The 14,430-nt window shown below is 40.0% G+C and overlaps 1 pseudogene; it reads left to right on the top strand.

Annotated features, from left to right (window-relative positions):
* The first annotated feature begins 9,952 nt into the window (after positions 1 to 9,952).
* LOC105525852 overlaps positions 9,953 to 14,430 on the top strand; it is a 31,441-nt pseudogene continuing 26,963 nt past the window's right edge.

The following is a 14,430-nucleotide window of genomic DNA, read 5'->3' as shown; positions in this document are numbered from 1 at the left end:
GAGGTATCCCAGGGTTCTCCTTTTATATTAATGGAGTAGTTTGTCCAGCCCATGTGGAATGATGATCCTGTGCTACACTGTCAATATATCCCCTCTCTGGACACTTGGATTCCCACCACCACCCCTTTGTCCTATGCACTTGATTCCCTTGAGCTCACTGGCACCATAATCAGTGGGACTAACCAGGCCTCAATTAAAAACGTAAAACATAGCTTACATTTTAAGATACATAAAATAAAAATGAAAAAAAAAGGACTTAAATATTCAAATGTAGATATTCAGTATTTAGCTATTGGGGACAGAGAAATGTGTTGTATAAGAGAAAAATACAAAGCTAGTTTCTAAACCTGGTTTATTTGCTTTCCTTTTTTTTTTGTAACTGACCATTCAAAGAGTCATCAAGAAATCTCAGATACAGCTTTCACATTTTATGATCTTATGTCAATCACTTAAGTGTTCTGGGATTCAATTTCTTCACATATAAAATGATGGCACTAAATTAATAACATCTTTAAGGGCTTTCAAGCTTTAAAATTCTGGTCTTTTCTGTTTTCTTTAAATTTGTCATCTATAAAGTCTCATTGCTAAGTGTGTTGCTGTTACTCTCTAGTTTTATCTACTAGATTCTAAAGAATTGCTTTAAAGTTAACTCATTGAGCTCTTTATTAGTTTTTAAAAGAACATTCAAATACTTAAAAGTACTTAAAGACTTTTAACAGCACTAATATTACCAAACCATCACCAGAGATCTATTGACAGGGTGCTTAAAGATTCAGTTTTAAGTAATGGGGGAAAAACAGTGCCCTACTCTCCTTTCCAACACTTCAGCATTTTAATGTTAAAAGACCAGCCTGACCAACATGGAGAAACCCCGTCTCTACTAAAAATACAAATTAGCCGGGCATAGTGGTGCATGCCTGTAGTCCCAGCTACTCGGGAGGCTGAGGCAGGAGAATCGCTAGAACCCGAGAGGCAGAGGTTGTGGTGTGCTGAGATCTCGCCATTGCACTCCAGCCTGGTCAACAAGAGCAAAACTCCATCTCAGAACAAAAACAAACAAACAAACAAAAAGGCCAGGTGCGGTGGCTCACGCCTGTAATCCCAGCACTTTGGGAGGCCGAGGAGAGCAGAGCACAAGGTCAGGGATTGGAGACCAGCCCAGCCAACATGGTGAAACCCCGTCTCCACTAAAGATGCAAAAAATTAGCTGGGCATGGTGGTGTGTGCCTGTAATCCCAGCTACTCAGGAGGCTGAGGCAGGAGAATCGCTTGAACCCAGGAGGTGGAGGTTGCAGGGAGCCAAGATCATGCCATTGCACTCCAGCCTCTGTCTAAAAAATAAAAAGATACGCTGATCACTTGCTCTCTTGGCCTATTAATCCTAATGTTATTAGAATGGTTGGTATCATAGCAGCACAGGGCTTTTGACTTCCTCCCATCCTTTCCTCTGTGTGAACACGTACACTTGTGGTCATTCTTTATATTATATAAATTCATTCATCCTCAGCCTGGACCAGGGGTTCTACAGCACAGTACTGTTTACAAGAGCTTTCCATCTTTCTTAGGAAATGCGTCTTTCGGCCGGGCGCGGTGGCTCAAGCCTGTAATCCCAGCACTTTGGGAGGCCGAGACGGGTGGATCACGAGGTCAGGAGATCGAGACCATCCTGGCTAACACGGTGAAACCCCGTCTCTACTAAAAAATACAAAAAACTAGCTGGGCGAGGTGGCGGGTGCCTGTAGTCCCACCTACTCGGGAGGCTGAGGCAGGAGAATGGCGTAAACCCGGGAGGCGGAGCTTGCAGTGAGCTGAGATCCGGCCACTGCACTCCAGCCCCGGCGACAGAGCGAGACAAAAAAAAAAAAAAAAAAAAAAAGGAAATGCGTCTTTCTTAGCAACATGCATAAACTGTCTGTAAGCAAGGGGGTTGGCTTAACAGATAATAATATCCTGCCAATGACAGGAGACAAAAATTGCTTTCAACCATGTTCTCAAAGAACTTACATTGCTTCTTTCCATTTATCTTCAAAATAACATTATAAAGTTTTACATTATGATGTCCATTTTACTGATCAGTAAATTGAGGCTTCTGATGAGGGGCTAGGTATCTTGCCTACGGTTACACAATTGGAACAGCCACGATTTAAACTCCAAATTCACATTTTTTTCACTTGATTGTAATACCTCTCCTACCAGCAAACATGAAATATAATGGTAAACAAAATCTTGATGAGTTAAAGAAATTACAAATTGCAGAGCTTTTTTTTTTTTTAAATTTTGTTTTTATTTTCTCAAGGCAAATTTCCTATTTGGAGCTTATTAGGGATATTGAGAGAAAATACCATACAAACTAACTAATTGACATGTGTTTACTTCAAGTCGGCAGCTTTTCTTTAATTAATTTATTAAAAATGTACTGACGGTACTGTTTTACCATGTGTTTGTTATTATCAAAAATAATTCAGATAGTGTTAGAAAGTTATTTTACATGCCATTTAGCTTTTTTTTTCACGGAAATGAGTCACATTTGAGGAGGTCAGTTGTCATTTGAGTGAGTAAATCAAATACAGAATTGCTAACAGAAAGAAGAGAAAGAAGAAAAGCAAATTTCAGGCAATCAGGACACAGTGAATCTTGTTTACACATATTTTGGGGGGATAAACTTGATAAGCTGTCAGCTGGCAGAGAGGGCTGTCTGGGCATTCTGTCCTTGAGCAAGCTGACTAGTGGAATCAAAGTCAGCAGTTTTAGTTGGTAGTGGACCCGGCCTGCAAAAGTGTAGCTGAGGAGTGTAAGTGGGTAGTCGGCCTCTGAGTAACCACAGTGGGAATGCATCCACCTGCACCTCCGCCTTGGTTAGAGCTGATCTGCACCATTCCCCTCAGAAGTCATTCTTAGTACTTGCCTGTATTCTTTCTACACAGGCATATGGATGTCTGAGTGGGAGGTTCCCGGAAGTTTTCCCATTTAGGGAAATTTGAGATTAGTCTTAAAATGCAGGCAAAATGGGAAGAATGGGACGATGGCATGGGTCACCGTGTTACAGATGTGAGTAGTGTGGCAGGACTACAGAATACTACAAGCATAAGCAAGAGGGAACACAATAGAATGCCTAACTGGTTTAGGCCCCTTCAAGCCAAGGAAGGCCTTGTAGAACTCACCCATGTGTTCTGGGGGGGCAATGTGTGGCCATCACAGATTTTTCAGCAGGGATTTAGCATGTGTAGATTGGTCCTTCAGAAAGTGTGGAGGCAGAGGTGCAGAGGTCAGAGGTGAGCTGTTGCAACCCCTCGCAGGTGGAGTGGTCTTTGTTTTAATCAGGGACTGCCTGGTGGTGTCTCATATTTCATTCAGCTTTACAACATACAATATTTTAAGTACATTTTAAAATAATAACATCAAACTTTAGATGTCAAAATCTTGTGAGGGCTGAGGATGACTTCTTTTCAACTGCCATATATTGTAAAAATTTACCCAAATATTTCAACTTTGTTTGAATTTTTAATTCAGTATTTGAACATTCAATTTGGTGTTTTAAAGACAATGACTCTCAGGCCTTAAAATTTGACAATAATTTTTCATTTAGAGAAGCTAAAGCAGTATCCCAAACAAGTGTTTGCAAGTCTTCTGTCTGATACTAAAAACAGCATTTCCAAATACACAAGAAATCCTAGGGGCTCCTTTGCCACATTCTCCATCCAGAGGCTGTATTTTGTGTAGACATAGAATAAAGGAGCAAATTCTCTCACATATGGGTTACTACCCTGCCTTCTAATTGGTCTTCCTATCTGACGTCCTGTCCTACAGCCTTCTATGCTTAAACCAGTGTGACTTTCTGGTTGAAATACTTCGAAATCTTTCCATGGTCTTCAGGAGAAAGCCTGAACTTCTTAGTGTTGCCTACATGGGTTTTAATTGTATGAGTATAGTGTGCTTTTCTTTCCATATCCTTAGACTTGAAGATCACCTACATTTTGTTTTTTACCCATGTTTACCTTACCTCCAAACATGTTATCAAACATTGCATGATATTTTACCTCCAGGCTTTTCCAAATTCTTCTTCCTTAACCCTAAACGATCTTTCCCTAAAAAATATTTCCTTCCTCCTCTCTATACTCAACCCCACTTAACAACCAATTGCATACAGACAACTCTTTTATCAGGCTGCTTTTCTCACTACTATTTAACAAAACCCAAAGAGAGCAGTGTCTAGGAAGAGGTGGAGCAAGATAGCTGAATAGAACCCTTCAGTGATTGTGCCCCCTCCTCAGGATCATCAAATTGAACAACTATCCACACAAGAAAGCACTTTCATAAAAACCAAAAATCAGGTAAGCAATCACGGTACCTGGTTTTAACTTCATATCACTGAAAGAGGCACTAAATAGGGTAGGAAGGACAGTCTTCACTTGCTGACACCACCCCTCCCACATCTCCCAGCAGCAGTCACATGGTGGGGAAAGAGAATCTGTGCATTTGAGGGAGGAAAAGCGCAGGGATTGTGGGACTCTGCACTGGAACTCAGTACTGCCCGTCACAGTGGAAAGTAACACAGTGCAGAATCCAACTGGCACCCACAGAAGAAGTATTTAAATCAGCCCTCACCAGAGGCAAATCATCCATCCCTGTGTTTGGAATCTGAGTTCTGATAAGCCCTGACACCTCAGGCTAAAGCAATTTGAGGTCCTAAATGAACTTGAAAGGCAGATTAGGCCAAAATAAATGCAATTCTTGGACAAATCCTGGTGCTGTGCTGGTCTTGGAGCCACTGGACTTGGGGTGCCTGTGGCTTAGTGAGACACCAGCTGGGGTTGCCAAGGGAGTGTTTGCATCACCCTCCCCCAACTCCAGGCAGTACAGATTGCAGCTCCAAAAGAAACCCCTTCCTTCTGCTTGAGGAGACGAGAAGGAAGAGTAAAGAGGACTTCGTCTTGAAACTTGGATACCAGCTCAGCCACAGTAAAAAAAAAAAAAAAAAAAAAAAAAAAGTACCATGCTGAGTTTTGAGGCCCCCATTCCAGGTCCTAGCTCCACACCATGGGCCAGAGAGAAACTCACTGCCTTGATGAAAAGGACCCAATCCTGGCAGGATCTATCACCTCCTGACTGAAGAGCCCTTTGGCCTTGAATAAACATCAGCAATACTTAGGTAGTATTTATTGTGGGCCTTGTGTGAGACTCAGTGTGATGCTGGCTTCAGGTATGTCCTGGCACATTTCCAGCTCTGGTGGCCATTACGGGAGAGACTCTTCCTTGAGGAAAGGAGAGGGAAGAATAAAGGGGATTTTGTCTTGCAGCCTGGGTACCAGTTCAGTCACAGTGGGTAGAACACCAAACAGACTCCTGAACCCCCAGTTCCAGGCTTTGGCTTCTGGATGGTGTTTCTGGACCTGGCCTGGGCCAGAGGGAGCCCATTGCTCTAAAGGGAGAGCCCAGGCCTGGCAGCATTTACCATAAACTGACTGAAGAGCACTTGAGCCTTGAGTGAACATCAGCAGCACTTGCCATGGGCCTGGGACAGTTGTAGTCATGGGGTGAGACTCATTTCACTTGAGGAAAAGAAAAGGGAAGAATGGGAAGGAATTTATTTTACAGCTTGAATGCTAGCTCAGCAGCAGTAGAAGAGAGCACCAAGAAGATTCTTAAGGTTTCTAACGAAGGACCTGACTCCTGGGCAGCATTTGTGTAGCTGCTCTGGGATGAGGAGAGAGAGAAAGAGAGAAAGAGAGAGAGAGAGACTCCATTTATTTGGTGGAAATAAGAGATTGTATGGTAATATGGGAAATTCTCTCAGATCATACCCAAGACCACCAAGTGGTACTTCTATGAGTTTGAAAGAGATGCAGTGTTAATGGGTATGGGTAAAGTCACCAAAACCCAAAGACTTAGATCATAAGACTCAATTCCCTTTGAATAATTGGGAAGTCTTCCCAAGAAGCCAAGAAGGCTTCCCAAACAAGCACAGACTCTGAAGACTACAATAAATACTTAACTCTTCAATGCCCAGACATTGACAAACATCCACAAGCATCAAGACCTCCCCAAAAGAATAAAATAAGGCATCAATGACTAATGCTGGATTGGCAGAGATATGTGACCATTCAGACAGAATTCAAAATATCTTTTTTGAGGAAGCTCAGTGAAATTCAGGATAACACAGAGAAGTAATTTAGAATCCTATCAGATAAATTTAACAAAAGGATTGAAATAATTTTAAAAATCAAGCAGAAATTCTGGACCTAAAAAATTCAATTGGCATACTACAGAATGCATCAGAGTCTCTCAATAGCAGAATTACTCAAGCAGAATAATTAGTGAGGTTGAAGACATGTATTTGAAAATAGATTCAGAGGAAACAAAATAAAAAAAATAAAGCATGCCTATAAGACCTAAAATATAACCCCGAAAGGGAAAATTTAAGAATTATTGGCTTTTAAAGAGGTCATTCAGACAGAGATCAGAGTAGAAAGTTTATTCAAAAAGATATTAACAGGTAAGTTTATAAATCTAGAGAGATATATCAATATTTAAGTACAAAAAGGTTACACCAAACAGATTTAACCCAAATAAGACAACATCAAGACATTTAATAATCAAACTCCCAAAGGGCATTTAATAGCCAAACTCCCAAAGGACAAGAATAAAAAAAAGATCCTAAAAGCAGGAAGAGAAGAGAAACAAATAGCATACAAAGACGACTCAGTATGTATGGCAGCAGATGCCTCAGTGGCAACCTTACAGGCCAAGAGAGAGTGACATGACATATTTAAAGTGCTGAAGGAAAAACAAACAAAAAACTTCTATCCTAGAATAGCATATCCAGTGAAAATATCCTTCAAATATTAAGGAGAAATAACAGCCCCCCTCCAGACAAACAAAAGCTGAGGAGGTTTCATCAATATCAAAACTTTCATATAAGAAATGCTAAAGAAAGCTTTTCAATCTGAAAGAAAAGGATGGTAACAAGCATTAAGAAACCTTCTAATACAAAACTCACCAATAACAGTATGTACATAGAAAACATAGAATATTATATTACTGTAATTTTGATGTGTATATTATACATATCTCTTCCCTTAATTAAAGATGATGCAAGTTCTGTGAACTTCATGACAGCATGGAGCTCCTTTTTAGGATCTGCCCTCCCCTCCCCTCCAGGCCACAAGCTCAATGACCAGGATTAAGTTACAACAGAATCCAGTTGGAGTCATCTTGGGTCTGAGAAGGGAGTAAAAAGATAAAAAGACTATATTCCAAAAGAGGTGCGGAACATAGCCAACTTCTACTGGTAGGAGTGTGGAACATACGTAAGGGACTGTTTTTTTTTTTTTTTTTTTTAAGTGTCCTGGATTCAAGAGGCAAGAATAACAAAATGTTTAACATGGTGCTGGTGTCTCAAATAGGTAGAATACCTTGTTCTGTGAACCAAGGAATGGAAGCAGAAGTACATTGCTCATTGTCACTCTCAGTAATTCCCTTAGGGGAATTTATGTTTCCTGTACCCCAAATTCTGGAATCTTAAATATGTTAGTTACCAAGGAGAAGCGCTTCCAACTAGGAAGATACATGAAGACTCCCATTGAAGTACAAACTGTGGCTGACAGCTGGTTACTTCAAGTTCTTCTTGGAAAGTGAAGAACAGAAAATAAGAAGAATCATCATCTTAGAAAGGCTAATTAATAATGATTATCAGAAGGAGAAAGGGATACTGTTATAATGGGGACAGGGAAAATATATTTGGTACTCAGTGCACTTGGGCACCTTTCAGGTATATCCTTGCCAAATCTTCATGGCAAATGAACAAGTGTAACAGCCTTGGCCTAAGAAACCTGTGTGACCAGGGACTCAGGTTTCTTAGGAATGTGGGGGTGGATCATGCCACAAGGTAAATAACTGAGACAAGCGGATGTATTAGTTGAAGGTGAAGGGAATCCTGAATGAAAGTAAAGGAGAGACACACAATGAGTGTCAGTTGTTTCTTCAAGACCAGCTAGAGTAGCAAGGGCCATATATTTTCCTGTTAATCTTCTTTTTCTAAGTTTCCCCCAGAGAGAGAGGCTTACTGGGATCCTTCGTTAACTGTTCCCAGAATTGACTTGAAGAATTGTATCCTAGTATTGCAAGGGCTGGACTATAGAGGACACCCAGATTATCAGGACTGAAGGATTTATCTTCCCAAATGCTGGGAGTGCTTCCAGCAGATAGCTCTTATCTATTAGCCTTCTCTGGAAAGTGCCTAAATTCGAGAGAGCTGCTTTGCCCAGGGTTATAGCTGGTGCCCTGGCTTGGCCTTTGGGACTTCTTGAAAAGTTGGGAATTCACATTTCTCTAGTCAGCTCCAGTGATGAGGACCTACTTTTTTATTTGACCACAGATACCGGAACTTGGAATTTTACATTGGTCAAAAGCACATGTCCTACCACCATATTCCACCATCCTCAAAGAGTATTCCTCATGTTTTTTTAGCTCATCACTAGTCCTCCCAAATCAGTCCTCTCTAGGTCTCATCACGATCACCTACATCTGGGATCTCCTTTTGTGGTTCAGCGTGCTTTACTTACTTATCTTCTGTTACTACTTTGATCATACATTGGTACTTGGGTGGGTAAGCCAAAAATAAAATTCTAAGGTCCCTAACCGTCTGAATGGACCCCTTCTTTCAGCCAAGGGCATTCCAAAGTTAACCTGAAAATCTTAGTTCAGGCCATTGTGGGAAGGGGGATCAGATATGCCTCAGTATACTCTCCTCCTTTTAGGAATTCAGGAAAAGCTGAACACTGTTAACATCAACACAGACTTTAAGTCTAATAAAAACATTTACAGTCTCTTCTCTCTGAAGTCTGATACCTGAGGCTTCATCTCCATGATAAAACCTAGGTCTTCATGACCACTTATTGTAAACCAGACATTCCTTTCTATTGATAACGCTTTCAGCCAAATGTCAATCAGAAAAATTTTAAATCTACCTATGACCTGGAAACCCCAACTTAGAGTTGTCCCACACTTCCAGATAAAACCAGTATAAATCTTATATAAATTGACTGATGTATTATGTCTCCCTAAGTTGTATAAAAACAAGCTATTCCCCAACGATCTTTGGCACATGTTATCAGAATCTCCTGATGTTGTATCATGGATGTGTCCTTAACCTCACCAAAATAAACTTTCTAAATGGATTGAGATCTGTCTCAGATACTTTTGGGTTCACAGGTATAAGTGGAGTGAAGACTGACTTCCTTTCTCCCAAAGGCCATATGAATCTTGGTATCTAGGATGAGGCTGGGGAGGTATTTTCACATGAAAACTAGGGCATGTCTCCCTAAGAAATTGGCCATCTCCAGGACTCCTAAAGAAATAACCTTTGCTACATGGTGATTTGCAGACCAATAGTGTTAAGGAGAGAAGATACATCCCTCTAAGCTGTAATCATCGCAAAGCAAGCTATAATTTTAGAAATTGATACTTGGAAAGGTATTACATGTTGACGATTACAGTCAGGAAACTGTTGGTCAGAATGGAATGAAAGCAAAGAAGAATTAGAAGACAAATGGGATTTAGGTGGGATTTGGACTCTACAGAAAATCTCATGGCTGCCAGATTCAGCTAGAAAAGCTCATTATCAGTGTTTAACTTATTTTTTCTAATGCTAGCATATGTCCCCTAGTTTCCTTTGTAGTCACACTTTGAAGTGGAAGTGACTCTAAGTCAGTAGTCTCACCTTTCAGGGCAGGCAGATATGAGATATTACAAATATATTTTAACTCTGCAGAGTTAAAGCTGACTTCAGAATACAAATTTCATGTACCAAAGTAGCATTATGTTTTCTGTCTTTAGAAATGCAAATCAAAACCACAATGAGATACCGTCTCACACTGGCCAGAATGGTTATTATTAAAAAGACAGACATGTGTATGGAACTTTCATTTATCAGACCTCAGGAACTCAAGCTTTCATGAGCCTCTGGGTGGACAAGTACCAGCACTACTCCTTGGGATGGATGGAGTATCACAGGGAGCAGGCAGCCTAGCTGCACAGCCTGGTGCAGGGTGGTGACTTTCCTCACCTTTAAGTGTATGGACCATCAGGTGCCGGAAAAAAGACAAGTGCTGTGTGTGTTCTACATGAACTTTATGGTGTTGGAGTGGAAAAATTGAGAATTGAATATCATACCATCAGGACTGCATGTAAAAAAATTGAAATTAGCACCATTGCAAGTAATTACCACCTTGAAGTTAATCCCAGCGATGCTGGAAATATTGATGAGGTAGTAATTCAGAAGATGTTGAAAACAGTGGCTCAATCACAGCAACTTGAAACAAACTCTCAGATATTTTAAAATGGTATTATTGACAGAAGTTGACAAACTCAATAAAGATGCTCAACATGCCTTGTAAAGAACCATGGAAAAGTTCTTTGCAGATTGATCTTGTGCTACATCTAATGAGATACCACCTATTTGTAGTAGGTGCTTGGCAGTTTGTGTGCCTGCTTCCAGCATTGAAGATATTTACTATGTGTTATGTACTGTGTACAAAAAGGAAGATCTGAATCTTCCTTCACAACCGACTCATAGACTTGCAGAGAAGTCCTGCAGAAATCTCAGAAAAGCCCTGCTTATGTGTGAAGCGGGATATCACTACAGACCTCATGGACATTTAAAGGAACATAAGAAAATATTATAAATAAGTCTAAGCATGTAAATTTGACAATTGAGATGAAATAGATTCCTTAAAAGCCAAAAACTGCCAAACTCACCGAGAATGTACATATATATATAATTAATAAGTATATGTGTGTGTAACTTATATATAAAACTATTTCTATTGAAGAAATGACATTACTAGTAAAGGCAAAAATCAGAAAGTCCCGAAAAAAAAAACTTTCTGTTCAGATGGTTTCACTGGCAGTGAAGAAAAGGCAAAATCTGCAAGACTGGTAAAGAAAATCCCCTAGGCTAGGCGACTTCTCTGTATTACTTGGTCTACCTCTAAGGTTTACCCAGTCAGGCTATAGTGCTGCAGTTACAGAAGAAGGCCTGGAATGCTGGTCCCTGGTGGAGTAAAGGAAGGGATCTGTCCACCCAGAGAACTTAGCCCTTTTTATAGTCCATACCATGAATACTGAGAACCTTGGAAATCCTTTCTCAAGTGAGCCTGAGCTTGCTTCCGGGGTCTCCATAGGTCTCTTTCTGAGTTCATCCCTATACTCATGAGTTGTTCTCAGAAAGTGTAAACAGAGCTTGGACAGGGTTAGAGGTGTTCACACAAACATACAAGAAGACCGTTGCAGGGCTGAAGGGAGAAGAGGGTGAAAGGAGGGAGACCTGGGCCTCAGCTGGGAGCCAGGGACTGAAGGCTGGCTCTCCTCATTAGACCCTTATGTTCTAGTGGGAGATTTCATGGGGTTTGAGAATTCTAAACTTGAACTTGAAAGTCATAAAGGCATATTTTTTAGGGTAGGAGGAGAAAATGCATTTTATTCAGTCATTTGTTAACTTGATGAATGGCTTTTAAATACCTAGGCATACAGTAAATTGTATTCATTTGTACTCTTGTCTTGGGTCCCACAATGTAAGCACCAGGATGGGTTGGTGAGGGGGCTTTGCTCACTAACAAATTTTGAGCTCCTAGAATAGTCTCTGGCACAGTGGGCACTCAATAATTTTGAATGAATGTGTAGATGAATGAATGAGTTTAGTCTTCCTATCATCCCAAGAAGAATTCCAGATATAAAGAAAGTGGCCTACTTGAGGGTGAAGAATGGGAGGAGGGAGAGAATGAGAAAAAATAACTATTGGGTAACAAAATAATCTATACCACAACACCCCCTACCCATGACGCAAGTTTACCTATATAACAAACCTGCACATATGTCCCTGAACCTAAATTACAAGTTGTTTTTAAAAAGAAAGAGATACCTGGACACAGAGTGTAGCATAATAGTCATTGGAGACTCAGAAGGGTGAGAGGGGAGCAGAGAGGTGAGGGTTGAGAAATTACTTAATGGGTACAATGTACACTATTCAGATGATGATTATACTAAAAGCTTAGATTTCACCTATGCAATGTGTTCACATAACAAAACTGCCCTTGTACTCCTTGAATTTATACAATTTTTTAAAAGGCAAATATAAGCATGCTTTCTTTTTTTTTTTTTTTTCTTTTTTGGAGACGGAGTCTAGCTCTGTCGCCCAGGCTGGAGTGCAGTGGCGCGATCTCGGCTCACTGCAAGCTCCGCCTCCCGGGTTTTACGCCATTCTCCTGCCTCAGCCTCCCGAGTAGCTGGGACTACAGGCGCCCGCCATCTCGCCCGGCTAGTTTTTTTTGTATTTTTGAGTAGAGACGGGGTTTCACCGTGTAGCTCAGGATGGTCTCGATCTCCTGACCTCGTGATCCACCCGTCTCGGCCTCCCAAAGTGCTGGGATTACAGGCTTGAGCCACCGCGCCCGGCCTAGCATGCTTTCTTAAAAAAAAAAAACGTGGTAATAAGAAGTCACTGACACGTGATAGAAGAATGAATAGGTAAAGGATGATTTGAGAAGGAAAATCCTTTAAGGTGTTAGACATAAGGAATATGCTATTATTTGCCCTGACGGACCGTGTAAAACTTAAATCTATGAGGCCATCTCAGAACAGCCACATGGGCCCCAGTGGACTGTCACAAGCTGTGTTTCAGGAATACCAGTCTTAGTCATTTCCTTGAAACTCATTAAACGTCTGCTGTGAGCCCCAACCTTGAAGTGATGCAGCAGTGACTCACATAGCTTCCCTGCCCTCCAGGACTTTATTCAGTATCTGCCTTGTTTGCCAATGAGAGGCTGATTCTCAAAAGAAACTTTGGCTCAAATACGATACCTGAACAAACAATCTCAGCATTGAAATAACCAATGGTATGCTTACAAGAAAATAAATTTGAGAACGTAATGCAAGAAATTGTAGTAGCAGTACATGTTTGTCTCATGCCGATAAAAATTCTCCATTTACCATTTGAATCTAATTGAAACAGCATTTTCAAATAAATCCAAACTAGTTATGTTCCTGTAAGACACAGTCATGGTTATTACTCAATTTCAAGATGAATTATCCTCAACCATTCACTATATCAAGGGGAAAATGCAGCCAACAAGCAATTTAATTATTTAAAAGAACATTGGAACAACTAAACTTTGGCTACAATTACCACGTGAGTAAAACAGGACAGAAAGTAATGTGTTAACTGTTTGCCATTCAAATGGCTCATTGAGTCTCTAGCAATCATATGGTACAAATAGGACATTTATATAACATGCGAATGTAGGGCCCAGAAAAAAATCAGCAGCAAACTTTCACATAGCTCATTGACTTATGATCTTTAATGAAGAAGCCACAGTGGAGCAATTATTTCACTGATACGACATTTATTATTGCTGTAATTTCCTCCTTAGCTCTGTTAACTGTGTTATTAAATAAACAGCAATACTCATGATTTCTTTTAAAATGCAACTAACTGCTATGTAGAGAACAGTGAAATAAAATAAATTTATTAAAAATGAATATTTGTTCATGTTGTTTGTGAGTTAAAAATTCGTCCATTGAATAAGACAACCAGACACAAGATACTGAATCCTGACATAAAAATAAGTTTGAAAGTATATATTTACCCAATATACACAACACAGAGCTATAGAATTGCTCTTGTTGATTATTCAGCTAAATAACATCTTTTGCCTTGACTACACATGTTTATAAAGGAAAATTGAAAAACTCATGTAGATTACAAAACTATTACCATAACCATTCTACTATCAACACAGAACTAACTATGAGAAATACAATTTACAAAGTGCTAAGTACACTTGTACACTGTACCCTATTATACTTGTAGTAAAGTTATTGGAGAAAAAGGAAGAAAACTTATTCTAAAATTGGAAAAAGGAAATAAAAATTTCCATAAAAATAGAATTTTTTTAATTTTTATTTTTTAAATTATACTTTAAGTTCTAGGGTACGTGTGCACAACGTGCAGGTTTGTTACATATGTATACGTGTGCCGTGTTGGTGTGCTGCACCCATTAACTCATCATTTGCATTAAGTATGTCTCCTAATGCTATCCCTCCCCCCGGCCCCCATCCCATGACAGGCCCCGGTGTGTGATGTTCCTCACCATGTGTCCAAGTGTTCTCGTTCTTTAATTCCCACCTATGAGTAAGAACATGCAGTGTTTGGTTTTCTGTCCTTGCGATAGTTTGCTCTGAATGATGGTTTCCAGTTTCATCCATGTTCCTACAAAGGACATGAACTCATCCTTTTTTATGGCTGCATAGTATTCCATGGTGTATATGTGCTACATTTTCTTAATCCAGTCTATCATTGATGGATATTTGGGTTGGTTCCAAGTCTTTGCTATTGTGAATAGTGCCACAATAAACATACGTGTGCATGTGTCTTTA

Source organism: Colobus angolensis, unplaced genomic scaffold, assembly GCF_000951035.1.
Source record: "Colobus angolensis palliatus isolate OR3802 unplaced genomic scaffold, Cang.pa_1.0 Scaffold56, whole genome shotgun sequence".
Lineage (NCBI taxonomy): Eukaryota > Metazoa > Chordata > Mammalia > Primates > Cercopithecidae > Colobus > Colobus angolensis.
Note: the sequence above shows the minus strand (reverse complement) of the source record. Positions and strands in the feature narration are given on the sequence as shown.